This window comes from Aulonocara stuartgranti (genome assembly GCF_965226115.1).
Source record: "Aulonocara stuartgranti genome assembly, chromosome: 5".
Lineage (NCBI taxonomy): Eukaryota > Metazoa > Chordata > Actinopteri > Cichliformes > Cichlidae > Aulonocara > Aulonocara stuartgranti.
The window spans coordinates 32593452-32619853 of NC_138943.1; the positions used below are offsets into that span (position 1 = coordinate 32593452).

General features: G+C 40.2%; 1 long non-coding RNA gene across 1 annotated transcript; it reads right to left on the reverse strand.

Annotated features, from left to right (window-relative positions):
• Window positions 1–637: 637 nt before the first annotated feature.
• LOC309706325 lies at window positions 638–25513 on the reverse strand. Its single transcript, XR_014276725.1, has 6 exons — window positions 25449–25513; window positions 24062–24273; window positions 10637–10698; window positions 9353–9454; window positions 8937–9049; window positions 638–4596 (listed from the first exon to the last, which is right to left on the reverse strand). It is a non-coding gene; the product is annotated as an uncharacterized lncRNA (long non-coding RNA).
• Between the last annotated feature and the right edge of the window lie 889 nt (window positions 25514–26402).

The window sequence follows — 26402 nt, forward strand, 5'->3', positions numbered from 1 at the left end:
GCATTAGAATTAAATATAACTACAGTGGAGGAAATAATTATTTAGTCCTGGCTAAATTTGTAAGTTTGCTCACTTACAAATAAATGAACAGTTTATATTTTTTTTTATGGTAGTTTCATTTTAATTTTAATTTCCATCTCACTGAGTGAAATAAGTATTTGATCCCTTAGCAAACATGTTTAATAGAGGAGAACTCGTTGATGGCTTGCACAGCGGTAAGATGTCTTAAAGTTAGATTTGCACACATCTCAGGATGGATTTTGGACAACTCCACTTTACAAAAACTCTCTAAATTGGCAACTCCAAGCTTCAGCTCCTCCACAGATTTTCTATAGGACTGAGGTCTGGAGCCTGACTCTATAACCTTAATGTGCTTCTTCTTTACCCACTCCTTTGATGCCAGGGTAGTATGCTTTGGATGTTGCTGGAAGACACATCCATGACCCATCTTCAGTGCTGTAGTTGAGGGAAGCAGGTTCTTGTCCAAGATTTTACTCTACATCCCACATAGCAAAATTGGTATGGCCCACACAATGTGCTTACACATGGCCGACATACCGCAAAGAATGACGGCCCTTTGGTGGCCCAGATCTGGTTTGCCAGAGGTGGCTCGCACATGGGCTCACACAAGGCCAGTTGCAGACACACTGTTGGTCCTGTGCTGGCCCATGTGTGGATTACCTCTGGCAAACCTGATCTGGGCCACCAAAGGGCCGTCATTCTTTGCGGTATGTGGGCCATGTGTAAGTTGTATGCAACCACGGGCTGCAAGCCATGTAATAACAACATGTGCTGGAACATAATAGTGCAAAACTGCTTTTCTATGGTCCCAGATTACTCAATGTGCATTATATAATGTGCCAAATTCACCCAATCACAGACTTTCTCTAAACTGAGTGCTTCCTAATTACATTCATACACATTCACACTCTTGACATGCAGACTGGAGGAGCCAGGGATCAAACCTCTAACCTTCCGATCAGTAGGTGACCTGCGCTACCACCTGAGCTACAGCCACCCACTGGCAAAGACGAGTAAACCGTCACCAGGTTTTGGATAAAGTGTACACACACAAACCTGAAACACTGGCTACCATAGCAGTATAGTATTGCAACATGGCATTTGGGTCTTCTAACTAAAATAGTAAAATAGGAACATAAATAGTGCCATCATTGCCAGACCTGGCGCACACCCTGCCATGACACCAGTCAGTCAGAAGTGACAGCTTGATGCCAGATCCAGGCCAGGCCTGTTTTCTATGAGCCTGGGCCACATAACCCAAACCACAATCGAGCCAGATATGGCATGCCATCACATGGACAGTGCCATCTATGCCAGACCTGGCCCATATCTGGGTGACATACATCTTATCATGCCAGAAGTCAGCCAGCAGTGCCGGCTTGATGCCAGATCTGGGCCAGACCTGCTTGCTATGTGGCATAGTCCCCCAATGTGGTGAAGTTGTCCTGTACCGTTGACAGAAAAACAGCCCCAAAGTATAATGTTTCCACCTCCATGCTTGAATGTAGGGATGGTGTTCTTTGGGTCATACTGAGCATTTCGCTTCCTCCAAACATCTGACCACTGAACTTTCTCCCAAGCCTACTCTGAATCATTCAGATGCTCACTGGCAGACTTAAGATTGCCTTCTTGAGGTTTGCAGGTCCTGCAAAATTTTAATTGATTACATCATAGAATGGTGTTCTTTGTGACTGTGGTCCCAAATGCCTTCAGATCATTACCAATCTTTTTCAGTGATGTTTGGGCTGATCCACTATCCTTATTCTCACTTCATGAGGCAAGCTCTTGCATGGAGCTCCAGCCCAAGGGTGACTTGACAGTCATTTTATATTTCTTCTGTCTCTGAAATTTGGTACCAGCCACTGTCACCTTCTCACAAAGTGTCTTGTTGTCCTTGTAGCTCATCCCAACAGCAAGATCACTCAAGCTTCAAAGATGTTGTCTCTCACTTCACCTGTGCTTACAGTGTTTATTCCCTGACTTTGTCACATTGGGGTTGCGCTTGTATTTCAGGTGGAAAAAGATCATGTTGTTCAAGTTTTTCAGTGTTGTAATTATTAAAATTCTTTTTATTCACTTATTTGTATCTAGATACAATTTACATTTCACGTGCTTCTTTTGTAGTTGCAAACACTTGCAAAATACTGGCAGTGCTGAGTCCTGTGAGAGTTGGTGAACCACCGTGTCTTCTTTTCATTCTAATTTGCTTGAGCTCAAGCATGCAGTACTTTCACATGATTCTCATGTGAGTCATAACCAAGCTCAGAAATTCAATCTAAAAAGTGCAGCCAACCCAAAAGTTTCAGATTCAGAGTCGATAAACTGGACCTCTTGATCATGTCTGTGTTGTCCCAGAAGTTTTGATTAGTAAAATTCCAGTAATTTTTAGGGAGCTACTTATCGCTAATTAGCAGATATGTTTATCTCTTTGATGCACTGGGACTGTTTATAGATGCAGCCTTTTAATCAAGCTAGTGTTACCTGATGACTAAGCACACTCCCCTTTTTCCAAATATTGTTAATTGTTGTGCCGAAAAACACAACAGAGGCTTAAAAAGAAGAAAGTTAGCATTAGGCCTCAAAATGTAGATTTCAGGATCCAACATTGTTACATTGTTTTAGACAGTCTTGATGGATGCTCAATCATCCAGGTAAGTAAATCCCAAAAGGCTGATTCTGTAGCGTTTTCAGTGGGAGAAACGTTTCTTCACTCATCCAGGTGACTTCTTCATGCTCAGCTGACTGCAGGTTTTCCCCAACCTTATGGCCACTGATCAATGGTCTTTGATCAGTGGTTGTTAATCAATGGTCATGACAATTTGCATGATAATGATCAAGGAACTGACCGCACGGCCCATTGTTCATTCAGTGGGCTAGTTTCAGTCACTGTGCAAATGTACTGTTCATAAGGTTGGGGAAACCTGCCGTCAGCTGAGACTGAAGAAGTCACTTGTACGAGTGATGAAATGTTTCTCCCAATGAAAACGCTACGTCCAGATGAACACAATCAACCTTTTGGTTTTAGACTAAACATTCACATATAAACATGAAGCATATTGCATCTTCACTACTGTTGACATGAGATAAGGGAATGCGATTAAAAAAAACTTGTTGTTAAAAACACCAAAATGGTGCCTGACATGGTTGCATCCACACTTTAGGTTTAGCTATAAATATATATTTATACAGTAGTATATAGATACATATACTGTAGTATCATAAATACTGTAGTTGATGGAGCATTCCATATTATTGCTGTTTAGTAGTAATAAAAACATTTATCTTTAGCATCGCATGATTCTAATGAACTATTTGTGTCGTGTCATCAAATTCATTATATCCTTGGCAGAATCAAAAACAACAAAAAAAATGCTTAAAATATTGAACTAGTTGTTGTTGTTAGTGAAGCAGAGACTCTGGATTGCAAAACAACAATTTGACAGCTGTTTCGTCATGTTCTGCAATGCTTCTCATTGGGACATGCCCTTAGAAGAAAACCCAGTCCCTGTTTACTCTAAGCTTGATGCTTGCACTGTGTTGTTTCCACATATCCCTGACCACCACTGATGATTAATATGCAGATTTCAGAATATGTGAATGTTTGTGTTGAATTATTTTGGTACACTGGCATTTAGAGCTTGAGGTAGTGCTCCACTTTCAGCAAATTCCCCCAGATACACATATCTTATACCTCTGTTAGAACTGTTAGTTTTCACAGCGGTGTAACGTGGATATTTGCTCTTGATAACAAGTGAGTCATTCCATCTTTCTATAAATTGCACCTTTTTTTTAAATTAATGAATGGAAAGCTTTATTTTTCATTGCCTTCTGATGAAACACAAATCTATTCTGGAGAAAGAGTATTGAGATTAATCAGTTTAAATGACGTGTGTAATTAATTGTTTGACCGTCTTTGGAATACTTTCCTCAGGCTTAATAAAAAGAAATGACAACAGTATGCAAGCATATACTGAAGATTGCATGCAGAAAACAGCTCGCAGCCACTTAATGTGCTGTATCTTGCCTGTTTTACCCATATGTTCAGTTAAAAGTAAGTTGTGGTTTAAACTGAGGATCTATATTTGAAATCGTGCAAATCACAACCTTTTTAAGTTGCAGTGTGCCACATATATCTTATTGCTCAAAAGTTCTATCCCTACAGCTCTTTTAATAAGCAAGTGCCTAAAATCTCAATTTTCTGCTCTGTGTTTAGTAAACAATTTAGTGTCTATTACGGAGAAGTGAAAAAGTAAACATGAGAGAGATCTGGGGCACAGCCCTGGTGTCTTGCCTTGCAGTTACTAGTCAACAATAGTCATTTGAGGGATTCACATCAATCCTCGCCCAAGAAGTATTCCCCAAATATAAAATATATAAAACAAACTGAGCTACTTGTGTTTGAGCAAAATGGATTTACTGTATGTTTGTCCAAACATGAGTAAATCCAAACATCCTAAATGATGTATTAATAGAGTCATGTGACCTGTAGAGCAGAAGCAGCCAGGATACAATATCTGGGACACTATAGTCCTGTGATTATTGCCTCTTCATTGTTGTTTTGTTATGTTATGTCCCCTGTAACAAGGTAAGGAAAGGTGTGGTGAGGAACCTTGTCATCTTCTTTTAAAAACACACAACACAACACACAGTGATTTGAATTATTCATCCCTACTAAGCCCAAAATAAATGCTGGAACATGTTCCAGTCATGTAAAATTAATTTAGTAACACGTGTAATATTTTGTAGTCTCCTACCAAAGCTTAGTTAACAACTCCTAAAATTAGTTTCATTATTCTTAACAAAGACCAAGACAGTCTATGCAGCGAGATGCAATTACTGAAGAGGAAACATGCACATTTATTGACCAATTTACTCTCTATGTGGAGCTAAACAGCGTGCCCGTGGGCTGCTGACCACCTGTGGTTTATTAGTGATACTTTGTTCTGCACTAAAAAGGCAGCATTAACTAGGGCTGCTCGATTATGGCAAAAATGATAATCACGATTATTTTCACTGAAATTGAGATCTCGATTATTTGACGATATTTATTTAACCCTTTAAGACCTACTATAGAACCAAGTCCGCCAGAGCTTATATTATTTTTTTACATGTTGTAGTGCCATTTGTGGGAGCATTTCAAGTTGCTAAATAACTGTTATAGCCCATATTTTAATAATATGTATGCATTAAGTCCATAGTAACTACATTAATTGCAAAAAAGTGCAATAAACTACAAAAAAATTGAAAATCGTTTTTGTTTTGTTTTTACATATATTTCTACTTGGAGAAATTTAAGAGGTTTATCCCTCAAAACTTTAAATACAAAAAAGTTGCAAAAAATAGTTTACAACAACAGGAAATTTATTTTGAGTGTCTTCATAGTTTTATTTTGGAGATATAGCAATTTTTATATACTGCAGGAAAAACAAAAAAACAATTCTATGATGCAAATTTGCAAAGAAAACAGCAGGTGCATCAAAATAAACTATTTCCAGCAGTGCAATTCGAGTTCTAAGCATCCCAGCAACTATTCAGAAAAGTCAAACATGACTTATAAAAACACCAGTATAGGCTTTTAAGGCCTACAAGTAAAAAACTACATTTTCCGCGAAAATGACATCACTTCCGGTTTCGGGCAGGAAATGGCGGACATGCGATAGTTCGCGCTGGCCAATGTGGGAAGTGTTACGAACAGCTGATCGGATCGGTAAAGCGTGTTTCTGGAATATTATGTTTTTGTTCCTGCAAGGCTTTTTATGCAATTTTTGCAAAGCTTTATGTGGAACTAAACTGTGACCGAGGACAAGCTGATGGCATCAGATGTAAGTACAACTCCTCTGATTTCATATGCAAAAAAAATTATTGCGCTAGCTTACATGGTTGCAGTGCTACCGGGATTTAAAAATAGTTACACAAAACGGTGCATGCTGCTCTGACCGGCTTTAAAGGGTTAACAATAACAATGTATTGAATAATGACTTTAAAAAATTATATAAAATAGTGCGCAAATACTGATAACAGTGCAAATGTTTGCAATATAAGAAAATAAATGAAAAATATATGTTTAGTGAACTTTGCAGTGTTGCTCTGTGGTGCAGCTATGACAACGTAGCAAAGTTTACACACTGTGTCTACTTGATCCACGTCTGACTCCGTGAACCCATAATGTTTCCACACCACTGAAGTTTGTTTTTTTTACCTCTCTTTTCAGCCAACGGCAGTCACTCTCCTCTCCAAATAATTCTGCTTAGCTTTCCCAGCTTCCCTCGGGTCCTCTTAATTGTTGTGACACGTGTTCGAAATGCCGAGAGGTGCGCTCGATTTGCCACACGGAGCAGCGCGAGAGTAAATCATGAGGGAGGGGCTAATAATCAGCTCAGTCATTTTTAATGATGATTAATTGAGCAGCCCTAGCATTAACTACTGAAGTCTATGGTCGTGTCCAAATTCATGGGCTACATTCTCCCGAGGACCCGGCCTTCGCGGTCTACGTGGGCCGGGTCCTCAGAAGATCGGGTAGGCCGGAAGTAAACGGCCGTGAAATTGGACGGTCTAGCCTTCTGATTAGCGTCACCGCTGTCTCGGTGGAGTTTAATAAACTCAGCCGTCTGCTCCTTGCTGTCTAAAATATAACAGGACACTGGAGTAAACTCTCGGCCATCTCACACTTCTGTTTAATCAGTTTTCTGTTTGACGTTTAGTCAGCTGTGTAAAAACCAAGGAGGAACCCACCCGGGGGATTAATAAAGTCTTATTTTATCTAATCTAATAACTTTAATCTCAGCCAAACCGATTTACTCACGAACAAACAAAACACTGAAAAAAGCCCAACAATAACATTTTTAGGTTGTCTAAGTGACTTATATATTACGTTTGTCACGGCCGGGCGGGTTACACACAGTAATTCGGCGTGCCCGTGTGGCGTGCTGGCTAGACCCAAGCGCGGCGAAGGCTAGCGGTGGGTTTGGAGCAGGCACGCAGTTATTCTAGTAACGATCAGTGCACGAAGCGTGGCTTCGGAACGGTCGTTACCGACAGAGAGCGAGCGGAGCCGGGAAGAGAAAAAGGATTGAAGGGATAATCACTCACGGTTGCTGAATCAGGCGGAGACTGACGTCGGCAGAGTTTCGGAGCTCCTGACACGAAGAGAATGATGTCTGAGCGGCGAACAGGTGGGTGGCGTCTCTCTTTTAACCCCGGCCCCGTGATCAGCTGATCACAGCTGATCACCGGCTGACAACGTTTAACCCGAGCAGCGAAAGTCCGCGGTGATCTGAAAATGATGTGCCGGGAGTTGTGCCATTCTCGGCCGCATCAGTAACCCTCGAGCTCCCGGCTAGCTATCGAGCTGGTGGGTAGCAGACGTCTCCGAAAACGTCGAAGCACTTTAGCAAAGATGCGATATCTTGATAAACCGAGCAGATATTTGATGTTTACACAGCTACTTTCTCGCCTGAAAATATGTTAAAAGTTTATTTCGTGACCCAGAAAGATTAATAAGAGTAATTTTTAAAACTTAGTAGCGGCCGCCATTAGCCGGAAACTGGAGCTTGGCTGGGCCGCGCTATGAATTCTGGGATATGGTGGGCCACGAAGGACACACCCGACCCATCCTTCAAATTCGGAAAAAGGAGCACGCATTTGTCGGCTGCATTCGGAGGGGTCTACGAATTTGGACAGCCTTCGGCGCGTCGCTGTGACGTAATCGGTCTACAAATGCGGCCTCAGGAGAATGCAGCCCATGAATTTGGACACGACATATAAGTTAATGCATTTTTTAAATGCCATAATTGCTCTACTAAGTGCTTATCCCCTTAACAATCGAATTCACTACAAAGGAAAGTTTGCCCTTTGTGAAAAATTTCATTAATAAATAAAAAGCCTAAAAAATAATTTGTCAAGCTGCTAGCTTACCTTTGACACAGGTATAGTGCACTGATTGAACCAACTTGCATGCCATGCATAGATAGGATAGCTTATAGTAGGGCTGCTCAATTAATCGAATTTTAATCTCGATTACGATCTGGGCTTTCAACGATCATTAAAAATGACTGAGCCATTATTAGCCCCTCCCTCGTGCGCTACTCTCGCGCTGCTCCGTGTGGCAAATCGAGCGCACCTCTCTGCATTTCGAACACGTGTCACAACAATTAAGAGCAGCGGTCCCCAACCTTTTTTGCGCCACGGACCGGTTTATGCCCGACAATATTTTCATGGACTGGCCTTTAAGGTGTCGCGGATAAATACAACAAAATAAAACCAGTACCGGTACCGAAAAAAATAAAATTTATTCATAACACACGTGAAAAGACCCAGGAAAACCGAGTAAATGATAAAAACGATAACAAAATAACGCTGAAAACTGATAAAAACCCTGAAAACTATACATTTCACACCTGAGCCTCAGCTCTCGCGGCCCGGTACCAAATGACTCACGGACCGGTACTGGTCTGAGGCCCGGGGGTTGGGGACCGCTGATTAAGAGGACCCGAGGGAAGCTCGGAAAGCTAAGCAGAAGTTATTTGGAGAGGAGAGTGACTGCTGTTGGTTGAAAAGAGAGGTAAAAAAAACTTCAGTGGTGGGTTCGTTGAGTCAGACGTGGATCAAGTAGACATAGTGTGTAAACTTTGCTAAAGTGTCGTAGCTGCACCACAGAGCAACACTGCAAAGTTCACTAAACATAGATGTTTACATTTTTCATTTATTTTTTGTATTGCAAACATTTGCACTGTTATCAGTATTTGCACACTATTTTATATTATTTTTTGACAATCTTTAAAGTCATTATTCAATACATTGTTATTGTTAAATAAATATCGTCAAATAATCGAGATCTCAATTTCAGTGAAAATAATCGTGATTATCATTTTTGCCATAATCGAGCAGCCCTAGCTCATAGTGTTCTTGGGTCCTACCTGAGACCTTGGCTGTGCTGTAAGCTCTCACAGGCCCACGTTCTCATTTCCCTAATGACATCCAAGGAGATGGATGTCATCTCCTTGCATCTTAGTCCCTCCCACCACAGATGCTAATGGAGGAGACAAGGAAGAGAATCAAAGACAGAAGAGCGGAGAAACAAAATCAGACATCCCTGCCTTAGAGCCTGATTTTAAAGCAACGTAAATTAAACATGATGTTTGACATTAATGCATTCTAAATAGCTCATTATATTAGCTCAACTACTGCTGATTCTTATGAAAAATATGAATAAAATATTGACTAAAAATACTGTAAAAATGTAAATAAAAGGGACAAGTCGCTTGTATAGTCCTCCCACCATGGTTTGTATGTTGTAGCTGCGTGCCACGCCTTGTCTGACACTTTCACACACCTGTGCATCCATGATCATAGTTTCTGCCTCCTTTCTTCTCTGTCCTCCAAATGCATTTTGGGAATTGAGACATCCTTCACCATGGTGTACTGAGTTTGATTACTGAATCACAGGCAGGAGGATGGAGGATGGAAGACACGTGAGTCACAAATTACTGAAATGAGAAAAGCCCAGTGTTGCTGCCCTCTCCATACGGGGAACCCAATTTGCTGAAGGCATTTGCAGAGCAATTCATCGTTTCTGTCACTGCTGCAATTTAAAAGGATTTTCTTGTTTTCTTATCAGTGTTGGAATAAAATGACTGCACTTACCTGACATCTGCCAATATAAATATCAGTGTTATACAGAACTGTAAGCTATATAATTGCGTTCCCTTTTCTGTAAAGGTCTTTGTGTCATCAGTTGTAAAAGCTGATTGTGCTATTGTGTGTTTGCTGCTCTTAAAGCCTGAAAAGCTCAAACATTAGTGAAAAAAAAATCTTTAATATCATATAAAAGCAAAAATATGATTTGACTTAAATCCGAGAACCAAACATAACATGCTGCAGCTCCTCCTGTCAGCTGTTTTATTCAGTTGGTTACCTTGAAGAGCTTTTTCTCCTGGAGGAGTACAGCAATCACACACAAACACACTGTCACTGGTCACACTGTGCATGTGTTAAGGGGAAGGAAGAAGGCCTTTTTGCACATGTGTAGAACAAAAGGGGGCCGTTACAGACAGCATTAAAGATGGACGTAGCCTCTGGGTCTGAAAAGTGAAGCTAACATAACACTGACGTGGAGTCTCTGAGCAGAACCTCTCTGCTGCGGTGACGTCTTTTGGAGCATTTCTGATGCGACTATCTCAGAAATATGGCTAGCTTTGTAATACAGACCATCCAAGAAGTTGGTGCTCTAGCTGAGTGAAATTAGACTGTAATATTTGACAGACTGGGCGATGTCACAGATGTCCAGTCTATAAACAGTTACACACACATAACAGAGTAAGATGATTTCATTTTTGTTAATTTAAAGTCTTAAAATGACAGATTTGTTCATACTAATTATTTTTTCCTTAAAAGTTAGAAATGTTCTTATTTTAAGCTTTAGGGTAAAATGCAGCCATGTTTGGCTCTATCTGACCTGTGGAGGAACTGCAGTAACATTTTATGACCGGTAATGTAGATAAAGTGCATCCCTATTAAGTGCAAAAAGGGGGGGGGACGCAGGAGGTTAGGGAGGTATAAAAATGGAGATAAAATGCAACCAAATGAGACTGGCTGGAAAACATTAGCCATTACACACCTCCAAGCAGCCTCCGATGAGCTGATTCACTGCAGGCACACACTGGAATTAGGGGAGAGTGACTGTAAAGACGGAATGCAGAGAAAAAATAAATTTCAGTGAAGTTTGTAAAAGAGCTTTCAGTCCAGAAAGTAGGAGACGTGAGCAGACTTTATGCAGGGCTGAGAAACTCTGAGACATAAAAAAAAGAAGCATTTTTAAGTTACAGAAATGTGACAGCTGTCACATAATACATCGAACTATAAATCAGATACACGTCAAATTGGATGTAATCATTATGAGATGCGTGTCCGGCCTGACTTACTGACAGATTTCAGGGTATCTGGGTCAGCGGTGTCCCCTCACAGCCTTTCATCTCTCACTCTGCCTCGGGTTGTGCTCCTTTCACATGCTTGTGTGATATGTAGACACTGAATCTTGCCACCTGATGTTATTTTGATCAATAATTGTTTTCACTCGTGTTTTGGCTAATAAAGGCAGGTGAGAAACACACAGTTCTGATGGTTTACTGGTGTAAGTCTTCAAGGAGCATGAAGGTGGTGCAGGAAAACTAATGTTATTTTCTCCTCCACCAATTTAGTTGTTAATACAGGGCTGAAAGTTGCTTTTGGACAGCTTCCCTTTGGTGTGCATGTATGTGAAACCCTTTCAATCCTTTCTTTGTAAAAGTGCAGTTTTACATATCTGATGATGTCTGTTTTTATTCATGTTAAATGCTGACCTTTCTTTTTCGTTTGCACAGGCTGGATTTGAAGTTTTAATAAAACTGTATACATGAATGCGTCAAGTCACGACTTCAGCGAAGAAAAACTATGAATACTGTGAAAGGCATGTTTATATCTGTGAATGGTAAGCAAGAGCAAAGACCTCTTTAGGGTGATATAAATAGTGCATGAAGCTGAGAGCTTCTCAGTTAGCACACATGGCCTTTTCTGCAGATGTTGATATACTGATATTCAGAGATGTAAAGCGAGCGATTCAAATAGAGAACCAATGGCGGCATTCATCAGAACTTGCCAGGAAGGAAGGACATTAATTGGTGCGATTAAGCAGTGAGCACAATAAGCAGCTGTGTTTTCCCATCGGATCGAGAGCTCGATGAACGGCGACTGTGCACAGGCTTTTTTTCTTTACCTGCACGAGTTTGGAGGTTGAGCTGGAGCTATGAAGATGTTTCTGCTTCTCCGTCACATGTGGCCCTGCCAAGCAGGGGCCTTTGTTCTTTGGCAGCATGCCAGCCCGCAAACTACTGCCAGAAGAACTGTGTCATGTTCCTGTTCAGCTGGGTTTGTAGACGGGGAACACAGGGATAATCCATTCTATTTGATAGCTCTGTGGCAGGAATTGGAGTGGCTGTCACAGCAACTTTACAACAGATTTGCTGTCAAAACTGAAATATTATGTATATCACCACCCATCTATTAAAGCACATGCTCAGCCCCAGGGCCTTGGTGCTCTCTGTAAGCTGAGAATAGCTGTTTATCCACAATCTCGGCACACGTAACTTCAGTGAGAAACTTAGGAGAAAATTTAATTCATAGAGAAACTTGCGTCACTCTTGTGCAGAAATAGTCATGTTTCTAATTAGATGCTGAAAAAACTTTAGAATTCCAAGTACAATTTCCTCAGCTCAGAAGGAGAGAAATCTTATAATTCATTACATTTTCCTGTAGCAAACCTGAGTAATCTAGGGCAAAGGCACCTAAGACAATATTGCACAGCAGGACAAAAAGAAATCGAACTAATTAGTCCTTGTGCCACTGGGTATGTCAGTGTTGTGGAAGTGTACAAACTGCAAGTGCCTGGTGGAACAACACTAAGCTTCAGTTGAATTATACTTTACAACATGTGCTGCAAGTTTAGCAGCAATCTTAAGTGCTGTCAGCCAATAACAGTGGCACAGGTCTCTTTAACTTTAATCTAAGTCAGAGAGAGCAGGAAGTAAGATTTTAGTCAGGAAAAAACTGCAGTGGATCAATTGTATATAAAACACACCGTTTGTGAAATAATAATTAAGTATGATGTATTTTTAAAAGATTTACTTGAACTTATACCTTTTACTAAACTAACCAGTTGCTCTAGGTGCCTAAATGTAACTAAACAGCAAGTACGTATTACACTGAAAAGCAGGAGGAAATGAGAAACTGCAGTAAAACCTCAGCTGTCTTCTGCTTCTTTTACACTGCATCAATCCTCGGGTGATCTTTGCTCGTCTTTTTATTTGTAAGAGTTTTTGTTTTAGAGAAACCAAGTGTGCTTCAAAGACTGAGAATGCAGTTTAGCAGCATGGGAGACTATTTTTAAGGCGACTGATTTTGTTTTCGAGAAAAAAAATGATGCTGTTGTTATATAATTGCATATAGTCTATATTTGGTGACAATTAGACAATTCCTTGAAAAGACATTCTTTAATGTAGACAAAAGTACAATTATGATCTTCTGCAATGAGTCTGTTTATAGTGAGGCCTTTCACAATAAATCAGCCAAAACAGCAGAGGCTCGTTGGAGGCTCTTGGAATTTTTCCAGACACAGAATAAATGAAAATGAGAACTATTTCATAGCATTTGTTCAGATATTCATAGAACACCAGATGTTTGACTTTAAAATAACGCAGGATGAAAATCGGTGTGTTATACAAACAAAAACTGGCACTTACATATTTATAGCAGCAACAGAGATTTTACTTACTTATATACTTATGGATTTATTTAATTCAGCACCCGCACACTGACAATGATCATTACTCATTATCAGCAGATAAATAATCAACAGACGTCTACCACATTATTGGTTTACACACTGATGGTGGTTAAGTCGACTTAATATTTCTACATTGTCCATCATTGTTCCTGTCCCGAAGAAACCCCACCCTGCTTCTCTCAATGACTATCGCCCTGTAGCCCTCACCTCAGTAGTGATGAAGTGCTTTGAACGCCTGGTCAGAGACTTCATCATTTCTTCACTACCAGACACACTGGACCCACTACAGTTCGCTTACCGTCCAAATCGTTCCACAGACGATGCCATCTCTCATCTCCTCCACACATCACTCACTCACTTGGACACTAGAAGGGGGAATTATGTTAAAATGCTCTTCATAGACTACAGCTCTGCATTTAACACCATAATTCCCTCCACACTCACCACCAAGCTGGAGCATCTGGGACTCAGCTCATCTATGTGTCAGTGGATCTCCAACTTCCTAACTGGCAGACCACAGGCAGTAAGGATGGGCGGACATGTCTCAGCCTCCACCACTCTCAGCACTGGAGCCCCCCAGGGGTGTGTTCTGAGCCCCCTGCTGTACTCTTTGTACACATATGACTGTGTGGCCACTACCAGCTCCACCACCATCATCAAGTTTGCTGACGACACCGTCGTGGTGGGCCTGATCTCTGATAACAACGAGACGGCCTACCTGAAGGAGATTAGGAATCTGGAGAACTGGTGCCAGAGGAACAACCTCCTTCTAAACGTCAGTAAGACAAAGGAGCTGATAGTGGACTTCAGCACTAAGCAGGAGAGGAACTACCAGACCCCCGTCATCAACGAGTGCCCAGTGGAGAGAGTGGACAGCTTCAAATACCTCGGAGTTCACATCACGCAGGACCTGTCATGGTCCTGTCACATCAACACCGTGGTGAAAAAGGCCCGACAGCGTCTCTACCACCTCAGACGCTTGAGAGACTTCCAACTGCCCTCCAAGGTGCTCAGGAACTTTTACTTGTGCACCATAGAGAGCATCCTGGCGGGAAACATCTTAACCTGGTTCGGGAACAGCACCATGCAGGACAGACGAGCTCTACAGAGGGTTGTGCGGTCAGCTGAGTGCACCATCCGCTCCGAGCTCCCTGACCTGCACTCAATCTACAGCAGGCGGTGCTGGACCAAGGCCAGGAAGATCGTGAAGGACCTCAGCCATCCCAACAACAGACTGTTCTCTCTGCTGAGGTCAGGAAAGCGATTCCGCTCCCTGAAGACCAACACAGAGAGACTGAGGAGGAGCTTCTTCCCGCAGGCGATACGGTCTCTCAATCACACCACCACACAGTACTGACCCACACATATGGTTCTTACACACACTGGACTTTCTGGACATTGTTTTTGCACAACACTGGTCACTATATTCTTCATTTCCGGTTAATACTTGTACAGCTGCTGTTATTGTGTATATATTTATTTATATTTATATTTCTTCATACATTCTTATATTGTGTATTTTGTTGTACAGTTATTTTATTTTCAACTTTAATTTATATATTTTATCTTATTCTTCCCAGTTAAATTTACCCTTCATTCTAATTTGTGTTGTACAGTTATTTCATTTTTAACCTTAATTTATATTTTATTCCTTCTTAGTTAAATTTACCCTTTTTAATTTTTCATATTTATTTCCTATCTTATTCATAGCCTTTTCCTTTTTTGTTTTCTTTAGGTCACGAGCAGTTGTCCAAGCATTTCACTACATATCGTACTGTGTATGACTGTGTACGTGACAAATAAAATTTGAATTTGAATTTGAATTTGAATTTGACATTTATCACAAAAACAGGCAAGTTTCTGTTCTTTCTTGGCATTGTGCCGCTATTTATAAATACAAATTATCATGTACAAATTGATATTGTACATGATAATAAAGGGTTGTTAAAATATTATGTCGGTCAATAGTTTTAAAAAGCTGAAACTAAGTTACTTTAAGGGTCTTCTTAGGTTTTGGACTTACATTTTAGCATTTTAGCACTTGCACTGGCTTTATCCAAGACAGTGTGTGCTCCAGAGTTCATAATAGTCCAAATGTTTTTGATTACAACCGCAAGTGGTGAAAAAGCAGATTTACTGGATTTTCGTCCAAGCTGACATTTATGTATCCAGGTAAATAGATGGAGGGCTAATGTTTCTGATACTGCTTTCTGTGCCTAACTGAGATCACTTGCACATTTTTAATCAGATTATCTTACTTCTTATAAACTAATGGTTAGCTATACTTGCATATGTTTGGCTGGCTGTGCTGATATGTAGTGTTAGTATTTTAATTTCATAATGGTGACAAACATGGACAAGGCCAGTTTAAGCACTATTGTTATCCACCTCATCAAGAGGCATGATACTGCTCCTTATGGTGCACGAATGGCATGAGTAGCTGGCTGTGATGACAAGGAAAGTGAACGGTGGGGATGAGGTACATTAAGAATTACAAAAACACAACTTTTGGGCAATGCATGCTTTTAATTAGGAATTGATGCCATGAGCCAAATTTAAAATTGGAATTATAAAATAGAAAGTGGAAAACAGAACTGTCTCGCAAAAAAGGGCAAGTAATAGGCCAAAAGAGGAGGTGCTTGAGGCCTGGGGTCTATCTGAGCATGTGTCTGGTTATAGCTGTGACAGATGATGTGTTAAAAAAAGACAAAGAGGAAAAATCTGTCAGAGAAAATGAGCTGGAGATGAACTGACTGACTCCAGCAAGCGGTTAGAACCACTGACCTCAGTGACTCGCCACCGGACATTTGACCAAACAGAAGTCGCCAAATGCTGTACCATCATGAAATGGTTAGAGGAGGATGAATCATAGTTTGAATGGTCCCAAATTATGTGAAAATGCAGAGTTTTACTTATTGTATTGTTGTCTGTACCTTAGCAACAAGTCCAAACAGAGTTTAATGTTTATAATTAGTTAATTTGTATCATTTAGTGAGAAAACCTATTAGTATTAGTATCTCTTCTCATGAATGGAAACACTTTCGCTCAGGTTATATTTTGCGCACACTGATTAAGGGAACTGAAAAGCAATTTATATATTTTAAATAATGTATTTCAGTATATACACCACCTGAACATCATATAGAAAAATAAACCTTAAAATATGAACATTAGATTTTAGATAAAGCAACATTTAAATTATTTCAAGGAGGAAACACACATTTAAAGACAATACCCACTGATTTGTGTTTCTTCCATCAGCAGTGAAAAACACCTCAGAAAATATGTATGGCCTAATTACTGTGCTGTGGCATTTTACCCTTAAAAATCTAAAAAGCATTTTTGTGCAACACATATGGTAGCTGCCCCTAAAGGGGACATATCACTGTGCAAATGATTACACTGTGGCATTGTGAGGCATTTTGATGTTGTTCGTGGGTGATAAGTGGGGTTTTTCAGACTGCTTTTGCCTTAAAGGTAGAGAAAAAAAGATTCATCTTTTCTTCTGTGAACCATCAATGGCATTAGTATATTTAATTATGTTCCATAAAGAGTTGGCCACAGCTTACTGACTTTGAATGTGGTTGTTGGTGCCACACAGATTCGACTGAGTATTTCAGAAACTGCTGATCTACTGGGATTTTCACATACAACCTGGGGCTCTGAAAAAGAGAAAATATCCAGTCAGCGGCAGTTCTCTAGGCAAGGATGCCAGAGGTCACAGGAGATTGCCTTGTGCTGATCAGCTACAATAACTCAAATAACCACTCGTTACAAAGTATGCAGAAGAGCATCTTTAAACGAACAACACCACAGCAACAGAGGACTACACTAGGTACCCATCCTGTGTGCTAAGAACAGGAAACTGAGGCTGCAATTTGTTCAGGCTCACCAAAACAGAATTTAGGAAAAATGTCGCCTGGTTCTGACGAGTCTCAATCTCTGCTGAAGCATTCACATGGTCGGGTCAGAATTTGGCATTAAACATGAAACTGTGGTTCCATCTTCAGCTCCAGGTGGTGTAATGCTGGGGGGCATATTTCATTGGTACACCCTGTACCCTTTATTAGTAATTGAACACTTAAATGGCAAAATCTGAGCATTATTGTTGCCTGTGGCCATCCTTTTAAAACCAATGTATCCACCTTCTCATGACTGCCTCCAGCAGGATAGCACACGATGTCACAGAGTTCAGATGAGCACAAACTGGTTTCGTGAACATGATGATTCACTGTACTCAAAAGGCCTCCACAGGACCTTATTGAATCTGTGCCACAAAGAATTGGGTGGTTCTGAAGGTAAAAGGAAGTCCGACCCTCCTTTGCTACCAAGATGTGACTAATGACGTGGTTGGTGGGTGTGTTGATACAGATGGATGCTTAGAAGTGTGAAGACTTGTTGATTAAGGACAAAATTCAGAAATGTTTACAGCTGTCATTGTGCTGGTGACAAAAGGAAAGTTTTTCAAAAGAATATTTTGTATTTTGTCTACCTTTGAGAAACGATAGTACACTTTGTGTACAGGTATAAAAAAATGCGTTGAATAGTCTTAGTGAAATTTTCTGACAACATTTGAACATTTTAGAGTTGTTGATGGCGAAAATTCCCTTTCATGAATTCAAATTAATTTGTTACATTGTTAAAGTTACTTGAGTTCAAAGTTTGCAGCACGGGAACTTTTAAAACGCAACTTGTGTGTAGCTTTCTACAAATATCCACACAAAAATCATTGAGCTTCAATCAAGTGTTTAAAAAAAAGAAATGTGAGCAGGCAGGCGAGTCTGACAGATTAGCAGTGTTTGCCATTTATATGCTGTGTGGGGTAGAAGTTACAATAATACACACAAAGGTAAATTAAAAGTTTTCAATTTATTGCAATTTATTGCGTGCAGGGTGAAAGTAGCCTGTCATGCGTAGATGATGATGATGTTAATAGCTTCTCAGCCACATTCACTGTATGACTGATGGCTCTAAACTCTGGAATCCAATGTTCAGCTTTTTAGATTTTTTTGTTTTACTTTCTGTGATGGCACTGCGGTGCAGCGGTTAGCGCTGCCACCTCACAGAAAGAAGGTCCTGGGTTAAAGTCCACTGGTTCTTCCATGTTCTCCAGCTTTTTTTTTTATTTTACCTTTGAATAAATCAAAATTAACAAGAAAAATCAGCTTTATCAGGTATGTTTATCTGTGTATCAGCTGTCTTGTTGCCATGATCTTGAACTGGAGCTTGATATTGATGATACCTTTCACTAGTCACACACACACACACACACTTCACACAGGGCGAACGTAGTAAGGCTTGATTGAACTAACACTGATCAGCCACTCTAGCAATGGAAACTCAGCGCTTCCCATCTCAGCGTTAAAGAACAATCAGACTGTAAGACAGGAGGGAACACAGTTACAAACGAACACACAGGAGAACACAGTCAACCGCAGGTGGAAACAAGCATACGACCACTGAGGAGAAGAACCAAAGCAGGAGGTAAAATCAAAACAGGACGCATGAGAGAACTGATCTATCTGAGTGTGAGGGGGACACCAAAAATAGATAAACTAAAACCAAACAAGAACACACACACGCACAAAAACAGCACCATGACAGTTTTGTGGCTGTAACTTTGTGTAAGCTCATACTTTGCACTGTGCTTCTACTTGGATGAAGTGTGCAACCTAAATAAAGCTTTGCTCTCTTCTTTATGCTTTATTTAGGTTGCCTGATTTTCTTTAAGGTTTTCTGTACTAAACAACAGAAATGTTCTCCACTTTTTCCTACATTCACATTTTGAAATGCAGGTGGTTTTAGTTTTTGTTGTGCCTAAAGCGTTGGTAACAGCTGGACCTGAAGGTATTTGTGCTCAGGGTTTAACAAGATGAATTTGCTTTATGACCATACATAAAAAAGAAAAGTAGTAAACACTCTTTTTCAGCTGACAGGACTTTGTGTGTCTTTTGAGTGAGCTAAATCAGACTGCTATGAACTAACATAGTTGCAACTCGACCATCACGGTTTGCCACACAATCTCATCAGTTACAGATGCATATATGTCTGTTTTGTGGTTGTTTTTTAAAGCAGTATTGGAGTGCCAGTTCCACATTAAAATTACTGAGCGTGCTTTTAAAATGTGGGGGTGTGCAAGGAGCAGTCACAGAGACTGCATGGCCAGGTTGCAGCAATCAAAAATAGCCTACTGGTGATGTGGTGCAAGGCCTGTAGTATATTACAAAATGATAACCAGTACAAAAAAAAACTAATATGTGGAGGTGGTAAAACTGCAGAAAAAAACAAACAAAGACAGTGTGTTTTTGAGCCAACAGTGTGGTGTCAGCATTTTAAAGTTTATTAGCCAAAAGTATCATGAGTAATGGCATGAGGTGTGTTGTTTGGCTCTTTTGTGCCGTTTCATACACCAAAGATCTGAACACGACTGAATTACGTGGTTTGAAAAATTCACATCTGATTACCTCCCCATTTCTGCTAAACAGCTGTGCACAGCTGCTTCCCTCATCTTCTCATTTAGCTCTCTCCCACAGAGAAGGGCTAAGTATTTGTTTTAATGATTACAAAGTTGATGGTTAGTTGATGTTAGTTAGCAATCACAAGTGACAATATTCAGATTAAAGTGGAGTGGAGAGTGAGTGAAGATCTTGAAACTGCAAAGCACATTTTATGACACACTGAAAAACCAGCGCTCTAAGAACACTTCAAATGACTAATTCAAATAAATATGTGATCACTGACATGCAGGCTAGAACATGTGATCACTGAATCAAAACTGAGTGCAGAGATTTCTAATTAGCCCAATTTTATGATTTTTTAAAAGGAGATTAAAAAAGTGACCAACTAAAACTTCAACTGAAGCAGTAATCAGGAGATACATAATGAGTCAAAGGAGTGGTTATCCTCCCAAAAGTCCACCGTGAAACGTGGGCTCTAAAACAGATGGAAAGGTACTTCACAGGCCCAGGTGATAGGAAATCAGTCTGAAGCACATAATCAACATCTATGGATGGTTTCCAAGAACAAAAATAAAACAAAAAACCTTTCTTAATAATGGATTGGATTTATATAGCGCTTTTCAAGGCACCCAAAGCGCTGTACAATTCCACTATTCATTCACTCTCACATTCATACACTGGTGGAGGCAGCTACAGTTGTAGCCACAGCTGCCCTGGGGCAGACTGACAGAAGCGAGGCTGCCATATCGCGCCATCGGCCCCTCTGGCCAACACCAGTAGGCAAGTAGGGTAAAGTGTCTTGCCCAAGGACACAACGACCAGGACAGAGAGCCCAGGGATCGAACCGGCGACCTTCCGGTTACAGATGCGATTCCCAACCCCCTGAGCCACGATCACCATAACTGCAAGATGATCTTTTTCCAACGAATACAAAGGCAACCAATAAATATCAGATGTACGTATCTGTTCAGCTCGGATTGGTGTGAGCCTCACCCGGGCTGCCACAGTGCACCGAGCAGTTAGCAAAGCACAAAGGAACATTTACAGATAGCATCATGATTATCTGTGGATATATCAAAATACCGCCTGTCAAGATGTCTCCAACAGCCTTGAGGAAGAGAACGACACAATCATGATAATGATCGAGCTTACACTGCCAAAATAACACAAAAGTTAAAACTATGACATGGCCAAGTATGTCACCTAACCTGAATCCAACAGAACACCTTTGGGGGTATTTTAAAGAGAAATGTAGAGCATCACAAGCCCTCCAGGAAAGAGCAGCGGCAGCTGTTAACAAAGAAGAAGAAGAAGAGCCGAACGTCTTTCCAGAAATATGTGAACACTGGTATCCTTTTTTATGCTGAGAGGATTGAGCTTGTCATCAAAAATAAAAATAAACACTGAGTCATGAAAAACTAAAACCTCAGTGAGAAAATGTCTGGAGCACGTCTCTGTGGAGTTTGCATGTTCATCCTGTGCCTGTGGCTTTCGTCCCACACATGTGCATTGGCTGTGAGAGTGTTATCCCTGTGGAAGGCTGCTGATTTGTCCAGGATGGTCCCTGCTTTTTGCCCTACGGCAGCACCTGAGAAAGTAAATGGATGATGAAAAGCAACTTTTGCTGAGTTTGTAATCTGTGTAAACTTACTGTAAGGGTATCCACAGTCCTGAATCATTTAATAGTAAAGCTATTGCAGGCAGTGTATTTGTGTTTACTGCACCTTTTTTTTGTTTGCTCAAATATACAGAGCCAATGAAAGGCACACAGCAAATGCATGTAATTGACCCTGAAAAAGCAGAAAAACACTTTCAGTTTACAGTACTGTAGGTATACTTGTATTGGCCTCAGTGGTTTTGAAAAGTTTAAATTGTTCAATAAGACCATGGCTGGAGTTAATATTTATACACATATATTGCAAGCCAATGTCAAAAAATATGCAACCCCCTTTTATTTAAAAACTCGGATCACACTGGCGAGTGGCCAGGAATGCAGTCCCTTCAGTCCCTTTCCTAATATATAAGCACTATAAACTCCTATTTACTGCCAATTTCCATTTTAAAATGCAGGAAAATAGATGGTGCAGTTGTCTCAACTGCTAGCCATACTTCCACAAATGAGTTGTTATAGATATATCAAAGTTCATACACTTTTTCTTTGTAATCATTGCTGTTGCAGTTCTTGAAATATGAACGCTACATCCTCCCACCATATGTCAAACGCCCATTGGGAAAACTTACTTTTTCATTTTGAGACATATTTTTAGTAGGAGAACGTGTCTAAGTCTCAGCTTTGCTGCATTATATGACAACCAGCATTAGTGCCTAGAGCAATGCTGAGACAGGGGGCTATGAACATATCATAGAATCTCAGATTTATCCTTTCAATTCAAGAGGATTTACTGACATGTCTGGTGAGGTGAGAATACCGTTGCCTTTGGTTGTAAATCCTGTCTCTGAAAAACTTCTTGCATTCTGCTGCAGCGAACTGTGTCGTTCCACTAGCGGCTAGCAGAGCCTTATCCAAAGACTCAAACATCCATCCTATCTGAAAGACGTCAACATGTGCGCACTGCACCATTAGTCCAGAAGAGACGAGGTGAATAAAACTTATCATCAATGCACCATTAACCTTTAATGAACTGGTGCTACATTTTCAAGACAAAGCTGTTCTGAAACTCCCCTTCCCAGGACGTCGATCCCCCCCTCCTCCCAGCCTGTCCTTGTCGCCCAGAATTTTGTCTGGTGCTGAATTAGTAATGGAGCAAAAGACATGATTTACAGGAAAATTTGAACTCGGGTTCACGTTGCTTGTTCGGTTGTTTTCACAAGCGTGTAGGATTCTCTAAAAAGGGGGCAAATTTAAACCTCTGAGGGATCAGGCATTGATTTACGGTGTGCTCCGTACTGTGCTCCACTCATCAATAGAGGTATTTCTTCAACGTTATAATAGCAGCTGTGGATGTTGATGAGGTATTATTTTGCACATAAAACACTCCCACATGCTGAGTCTTTCAATGCTAATTATATTTGGCTTATGTTTTTTCTGCCTCTGTTGCAGTGGGTCGCTCTGTTCACGGTCCCTCTCTTAAAGCAGCCTTTTTGACGCACCTCATCTCCTCACAGCACGTGCTGACCCATGCTTCAAGTTCACTGCCGGGAACAGTGAAAAGCCAGATTCATGCTTTGTTATGTTTGAAGGTAACATCAGAACCTGATTTGTTTGAACACTAAATAAAACTCAAAGAGAATCCACATTAGAAAGAATATTATCTAAGCATGCTGTTATTAAAAAGTGCCTGCTGGTGCTGGACTTTTAAATGTATCTGAATGTGCCATTAAACAGAAGGTAGTGCACATAAGACTCTTGACTCAGAAAACAAATAGCCAGGGATCAATCGCTGCCAACTCAGCGTGCATGAACGTATTTAACCATGTTCTATGGATTGTTTCACACAAATTTCCTTCGGTTCTGATGGAAGCTTATAAAGTCCTGTTCAGGGATGGGAATCGATAAGAATTTAGCAATTCCAATTCCATTATCGATAGCACTTATTGATTCGATTCCTTATGGATTCACCACCGTCTCTAAGCAGCATATCAAAGACATTCATGCAAAGTAATTACATGAAGGATGGTCAAACTCTTGTGATCATTGTTGGGGTCGTTTTGCAAAAAAATAATTAATGCACATATTACACAGAACACTTTTCTTAAACGTAGTGCAGTACGTTACTTAATTACTCCCAGGAGAAAGACATTTGTTATACTACTCGATACGTTATTTTCATGTTACTCTGTAGAATGATCAGAAACGCTGTCTCATAATTACCAGTTAACAATATAAACCTACAGGTTGCAGTCCAACACACCAGCACAAATCCCAATCCTGATGAGGACACACGTGATCATTCTCCTAGCATTTAGATATGAACACAAAGCCGACAACACAAACCAGCATAAAGACTCTTTAAAGCGATCGCCATGGTGATTCTACTGTAGAAACATGAACAGCTAGAAATGGAGGCTGCAGCCTGACTGCGCATCAGTTGTTTACCTGTTGAAGTTCAGTTAAAGTCCTGTTACTAATTTCATATGGTCTAGCTAAAATCATAAACAGTAGCAGTACAAAAAGATTGTTTGTATTTTCTTTACAGCAGTGTAACATTGGCGTGGCTATAAAACATTTATATAGTCAGAAAACGGAATATTCATAATAAATAAAAACGAACACTGTCTTTTCCTAAGACACTATAAGTTTACTTACCACAGTAATACTGGCACTGGTACCAAAGATGGTTATCCATCCTGCTTCGGTGAATATTGCCCTGTTGCACCGACTCTCGTCATCACGGAGCTCTTTAAAAGACTAGTCACGCAACGTATCACACGCGTCCTCCCTCTCTGAAACCCTGTCAGTTTGCAAACCAGTCAATCAATGATGCAATATCCTCTGTCCTCCACTCAGCCCACACCCACCTAGAAACAAAAACAAATCTTTTTTGAAAATGGAGTTCATTGAGTTTGGCACTTTAACACATCATTCACCAGCAGTTAACAGACAAACTGGACCAGCTGGGGGATAATGGGAACACCTCTGTTTGTAACTGAGTGGTGAAGTTTGTCACTGAGAGATCTGATAGGGTGACCAGATCCCAAACAACTAACTGTGGGACAAACACAGTTAATGTTTGTGTGGGACATTATTGTGGGGTTATTAACTTACAATAAAGTGATTTAAGGCAACTGTTGTTTTTTTGTTTTGTTTTTTAATTTGACACTAGATAAGTAAAATTGAATTGAATGGAAATGAATTGACAAAGTGGGACACGTTAACAATAATGGGAGTTAGTCAAATGTATTGTGTTGAATGCAACTTTTCCAACTCTCTTGCTTTACAGTACAGTAAATGCAATAAGAATGAATAGAAGCTAAAGTTTGTTCTTATGATCTCTTACATTATTGAAATAATCTAAAATATGTTTGTATTATTTGTTATTTCAGCTGCTGTTCTGTCTGGTAACAGTCTCGGACATAACCTTTATGAGCCATAGCTGCTAATTTCAAATTCAAATTCAAATTCAAATTTTTTATTTGTCACGTACACAGTCATACACAGTACGATATGTAGTGAAATGCTTGGACAACTGCTCGTGACCTAAAGAAAACAAAAAAGGAAAAGGCTATGAATAAGATAGGAAATAAATATGAAAAATTAAAAAGGGTAAATTTAACTAGGAAGGAATAAAATATAAATTAAGGTTAAAAATGAAATAACTGTACAACACAAATTAGAATGAAGGGTAAATTTAACTGGGAAGAATAAGATAAATAATAAGAATAAGAATAATTTTAGGAATTTTAGGAATTTCTAGCCAATTATGACACACACAGATTTTGTGTCACTTCACGCAAGTTAAATTTACTTCAGTTTTATTTATAAAGTGCCAAAACACAACAGCAGTCACCTCAAGGTGCTTTATAACCAAATGACCCCCTATGCCCCCATGACTAGATATTGCCACTTCATTTTCTTTGTGGTAATTTCCATCATGCTCACCAAAATCTGCAAATCCTCTGACTTTTTTGTAACTTGGTAACAGCATTAGACAGACTAACCCTTATTTGAGTATAATAAAAAGCCTTCCCTTCACCTGCATTGGGGAAAAGCCAGACATCAGGAAAGTGCATGTCCTGCAGAGCTGGTCAAAATGAGGTACGTTGTCTCAAGCAGTGGGACAGGAGGACAAGAAATAAAAACGCTGTGCAGTCTCACTTAAAGAGGGACATCTGGTTAATCTACTGGGAGACCACAAGCAGTTTGGGTTGGCAACAATGCTGGGCACTCGAGCCCCTTAAGAACATGTGTTCAGTCCAGTGCACTTTATCCCGCTGACCCACAATTGCGCCCTGAACTACAGCATTAACCTCTTCATCAAGTTAACAGATGACACAACAGCAGTGGAACTCATCAACAACAAGGACCAGAAAGACCACAGGAGAGAAGTGAAACAGCTGGCCATGTGGTGCAGTGAGAACAATTTCTCCTTAAATGTAAAAAAAAGAAAGAAAAAAATAGATATCAACTTCTGGAGAGCTCACACCCAGCAGCACCACTTGTGATCAACGGTTCTGCTGTTGAAAGAGTGAGTAGCACCAGATTTCTGGGTGTGCACATCAAGGCCTCTCCTAGACAAACAACAACATCACTGGCTAAGAAAGCAAAGCAGGCAACATCCCTACTTCTTCCGCATACTAAGAAGACCGAGAGTCCTGGGACCCATCATGTGCAGAGGCACTGAAAACATCTTGACCAGCTGCATCACTGTGCTGTTTAGAAATCCCACCACCTCTGACCACAAACCCTTCAACCCTCATTTATAACCTGCAGAGCAGAAAGTGTGTACTTTAAAAAGGAAGACCGTTGATAAAGATCAGTGTTATGCTAGACCTAATCATTTGCTTTTTTTCAGTTTAGAAAAAATGAAATTAACTATATCTGTTTATCTAATACTCTCATTATCTAAAGAACCTTTTTAGGGTCTATTTCAATCGTCATCTCCTCTGCTGTCTTCTGCCGTCCTCGGCACAAGGACACATTTTTAAAA